The sequence below is a fragment of the Alligator sinensis genome, unplaced genomic scaffold, assembly GCF_000455745.1.
Source record: "Alligator sinensis unplaced genomic scaffold, ASM45574v1 scaffold1485_1, whole genome shotgun sequence".
In the NCBI taxonomy this organism is placed as follows: Eukaryota; Metazoa; Chordata; order Crocodylia; family Alligatoridae; genus Alligator; species Alligator sinensis.
In genome coordinates, this window is record NW_005842962.1 from 87922 (window position 1) to 92990 (window position 5069).

General features: G+C 41.7%; 1 pseudogene; it reads right to left on the reverse strand.

The window, feature by feature from the left end:
- Positions 1-1941: 1941 nt before the first annotated feature.
- LOC102373857 lies at positions 1942-3317 on the reverse strand (annotated as a pseudogene).
- Positions 3318-5069: the final 1752 nt, after the last annotated feature.

Below are 5069 nucleotides of genomic sequence, written 5' to 3' on the forward strand. Positions count from 1 at the left end.
CTGGGATGAATAGACAGCCAAACAGACAGACAAATGCAAAGACTAGACAATATAGTATGGCTGGTTATGCCAATTAAGTCAATAGCTACAAATCATTTCTAACCAAATGTAACCTAGTTCTAGAGTCAAGATACCTTTTCCCCCCAGGTGCCATGTCCATTAAGGCTTGAACATTTATTCTATTTCATTCAAAGCACTAAAGATGATCCCATCACTGTTATTTCCGGGCTTTTTGGTAAGATTAGGAACAGACATATTCTAACTCAGGTGTCTGCTCCTCATCTCTCTCTGATGTAATATATTTTTATGTTCTATTCATTTTCCATGTTAAACGGTTGAAAAATTGACTGTCTGTGTGTGGCCAATTGGTTTAACAATTGCCATCACCCCGAGACAAGGCACGCTATTCCTTATCAGCAACTGCCATACAGAACCCAGAAGTCCTAACTGCTTTTCTTTCCTGCTGTTATCCCATAGTCAGATTTCTCTTCCACTGTCTGTAACAACCCAAGAGTTCTGTGTTACTTCTAGAGGGACCTTTAAAATGGGAACTACTTTTCTTGTGTTTCATTTATCCCATCTTGTAATATGAGGCAGCTCCTTACCAAAACACATTTGGCTCTGTCTCTTTGGATTGGAGGAGGAGGAGGAAGATATTATTAAACTTCCTAATTTAGTTGCTTCAGACAGAATTCTCAAACCTCCAAAGTGGCAACATTTTTGATCCTGGCAGGAAAATCTCAGAGGGTTTTTAGAGAAAATTTAATTTTAGTACTTATGCTACTTTAGGAGTTAGAAATTATATAAGTGGAAAATTTGGGGGTCTGTCTGATTTTGAGAACTAGATCTAATTTTCCTGTCAGATAGGAAATCAACAGATATTGCTGAGATTTGACCTTGTTGTAATATTTTTAATGCTTAGAGGCATCTGGTTCTTCAATCACAGACATAGCAGACTTGAAAAGGCCGGGACTATTGATGTGATGCATTAATCATACAGTATAATTTTGAGGCTATGCTAGTTTATTCAGGAGGAGATAGACTTTCAGAGATCCAGCTGCAAGGAAAGAGAGATCAGGTTATAGATATAATATTTAGTATTTTAGGAAGGACATCTCACATTCTACTTCTGCTTATAGGAGCACAAAGATCTATTCGTTTCCAAGGGCAGCTCTTGATTACTTTCAAAGGCAGCTCTTCAGTTTTCTTGGAGGGACATTTCCCTCTAGTGAAGCCAATGAAGACTTTTACCTTTCACAATTACATATAGGTAAAGAACTGCATTCCTGGCTGCATCACCAATTGCCTACATGTGCAGACTAGGCACAGTCAGAAGGCTATGCATTGGCTGGGTAAAAAGCCAGGGAAGGCACTTGAACCCCTTGTGGATTCATAGTGGCCTTAGAAGTCTGAATGTTTACCATATACCATGACTACTGGAACCTGTATTCAGAAACAAAGGAGGGATGTGTGGGAGAGGAAAGCCTCTTATATTTTGCCCTCAGTAGCTAAGCAGTCACCTGCAAAGTGGAAAGATCCAAGTTCTAGGCCCCCTTGCCCAGAGTTGGTTGGAAGCTAGGTCTCACTGACTGCCCATAGTTGAACCAGCATGTCACAGGGCAGTAACCACCCAGGTGCTTCTCTAGCACTTTCTTGAGGTTGGTCTCTGAACAGCTAATAGTGGAAGGCTTGTAAGAAATATGTAGGGCCTGGAGAAAGGTGGAGGGTGTGTGGCTGAGTGAAGAAATAGCCACTTGGATGGCCGGAAAAGACTAGAACATTATACTAGATGTATACAAATCATGTTAGAAGGCTTTGAGATGTCATATATATATGACTGATGTCATATATAATTGTTATGGTTAGAGATATCAATATTATCATTGTTATTATTGTATCTTAGGTTTTGCAAAGTGGAAAACACTGAGACTATTTAACAAATTAAGGTTCTGATTTCTTTCCTGAGAACAGGAGTTTCCACAGTAACCGCTGAATGGCAATTTTAATTTCAGCATTCCTCAGTGTGTAGATCACTGGGTTTAGCATGGGGATGCCCACTGTGTAGAGCACAGAGATTGCCTTATCCACTGCAAATTTCTGCAAGAGTCTGTCATAAATGAACATGGCAGGTCCAAAATGCAAGCACCCCAATGTAATCTGTGTAGTACAACTGGAAAGAGCTTAGTGCTTCTCTTCCATAATGTGCATTCTTATCTTGGTCAAGATGATAGTATAGGAAATGAGTAATGCAAAGAAGACCCCAGTGATTACAAACCCATTGTTGGAGACCATCAGCAAGTCTATCACAGGTTTCTGTGCAAGCAAATTTCACAACCTGTGGGCCATCACAGTATAAAATATCCAGTACATCAGGTCCACAAAAGGGCAACTGAATGAGCAGTGCAATTTGGACAACAGACTGGACAAAGCCACCCAACCATGCCCTAGTCACTAGCCCTATGCAAGCACCCCAGTTCATGATGATCAACTACTGTAATGGTTTATAGATGGCCACATATCGGTCAGCTGCCATCACTATGAAGAGGAAGACGGAGGTGCCCCCCGAGAAGTGAAAGAAAAATATATCTGTATCAAGCACCTGTGAAATGAGATGGTTTTGTGTGGGGACAGGAGGTCCCTCAGCATCTTGGAGACAGTCACTGAGGACTTGAAGAGGTCCAGGAAGGCCAAGTTGATGAGCAAGAAGTACATGGGCACATGGAGGTGGTGGTCAGAAATGACTGTAGTGATGATAGCGAGGTTACCAAGCCAGGTAGCAATGTATACTATGAGAGAGACCAGGAAGAGGAAGCACAGCAGTTCAGGATTCTAAGAGACACCCACAAAGACCAATTCTTTCACTGTGTTAGTGAGATTCTCCCGATTCATTTTGTGTTCTTAAAGTAGACCTGTAGGAAGAACACTGAATGAGAACAAAGCTATTTTAAATTTGTGTTCTCAAAATATTGCTAACCTGTCATATTTCCTTAAAGGCTTTTCTTTTGAAATTCTCCTCCTCACATTTGTTCCCACCTCAGAAAACAATCATCATCCTAAAACCAAATGCTGATATAGATCACAGGAGAAAGACTTCTTCCTTGGGGCATTAAGATGTGGATTATGATGGGGTTACTTTCCCCTTTCTCTAGTGTTACTCCTGTTGGCTACAAAGGACCAACTCACAGGATCATCATAAATTCTAGTTTTATTAGACAGATGCAAAAGTCAGATCATAAACTTTGGGGCTGATCCCCTCAAACACGCACACATTCACGCGCATACTCACAGTAGCTAGATATGAACACTAAGCACCGAAGTCAAGATATACTTATCCCCAAGCACTGGAGTCCACCGTCAATGGCCAATCGAGGCTTCTTTCAGTGTGATGTTGCTTCAGAATGAGGTCACTGGCTGGTCCTTCTGGCTGGGCAGGTAGGGTGCTGGTCTGGTCAGAGAGGGCGCCATGGGGGGTCATTCTTTGCTGCCTTTTATCCCACTCTGGCAGACTTTGACTCCCCAATTTTTGGACTTACCCATACAGGGGTCATTGACCTCGTGGGACGTCCCCCTTGGTGGTAGCTGTCAGCCCCCGGGGGTCACGTCCGCAGGTACATGCAGTCTCAGGAGTCCATTGATGAAGTCTGATTAATTCACTGCCGTGATGAATAGGGCTCTAGAGACAGTTGATCAGGGGAGTATTCAGTCCCAAGAGTCAGTTTTCGGCATCAATTAGTTCAAACCAGGGCTTCTGTACCTTTAACAGTGAAATTTTGGGAGTTCCTGGTTCTGTATTGATCGGTTCCTCTCATTTGTAGGTGTTAATTGCCACTTGTTAACTTGTTATCCTGCCTAGCTACTGTGTTATGCAATCAATCAATATTCATTTAGGGACCCGCTCAATACAGAGAAGCTGTGATTCAATTCCCTCCCTTGCTAACATTGTTACATGGTGCAACTTACTTTTAAACTTAAAGTACATTTGTTACAAAATTAAAAAGCATAGAATATAAAACATAAAAGGGTGAAATGCCATGGCACATACAACAAATAAACCAAATTCAATGGTGCGGGGAGGACATACTGATGCAGAATATTATTTTATACCCATAAAAGCATCTAAAAACTATTTTTTAAATTACAATTACACCTTATTTTGTAGTACTACTACTACTACAATAAAAGAAGAGGAGGGAGGAAGGAAGAAAAGGTAGAAAAGAGAGCATCCCCCAAAGGGGGCAAATACTGCAAAAGGGGCTTTTGCCACATGGAGGGGCTTCACATTGGAGGGGGGGGACAGGCAAAAGAAAAAAGTTTCTTGCTACACTCCTAGATGATCATGAGATGAAGCATTTTAGTACTCTTTCCATATTATGCTATTCAAACAATAATGTGATGATGCATTGTCATTTTATGCACCTGTCAGGTCAGGCACCTAAATACAAAATTTAGATCCTACATTACCTATTGAGGTCCTTTCTAGCCCTGCTTTTCTATGATTTTATGAAACCACAGCTCAGATGGTGCTTAAATGTGTAGGTTCCTAACTTCCCTAGGTGTTTGAAGGTGCTATTACAGGTTAACTGTAAAACATTTACATTAATTAAATGGTACATACTGTCATGACATTAGAACAGTTTCAGAGCAGTCACAGGTTAAGGCTTTCACAGTCCTACCCAACTGTGACTTGCTGCTAGAGGGCATGGTAAGCAGGGGCATGGGCAAGTCTACCCCTCCTCTGGGGTGGCAGAGGAGTGGAAAGTGTGTCATGTAGCTCAGGAGAGAAACCATCACATGACTTCTTTCACCTGCAACCAGCAAGATGCAGCTGGAGCTGTTGGTGAGAAGGCAAAAATGTTGAAATTTTTTTTTTGAACTGAATGGGAAAGGGGCAGATGTTATGAGAAGTAAAGAGAGAGGAAGGCAAAAAGACTAACAATTAAAAAGGACCAACATCTTGCATGTGTTTCACTTGATCTGGATTGGTCAAAGGAGTGGTGGGTTAGTACTCACACCAGGGTAAAACTGAGACCTAGCTGGCTAACTGCATGCTACACTGGGCCAGGAGTAGA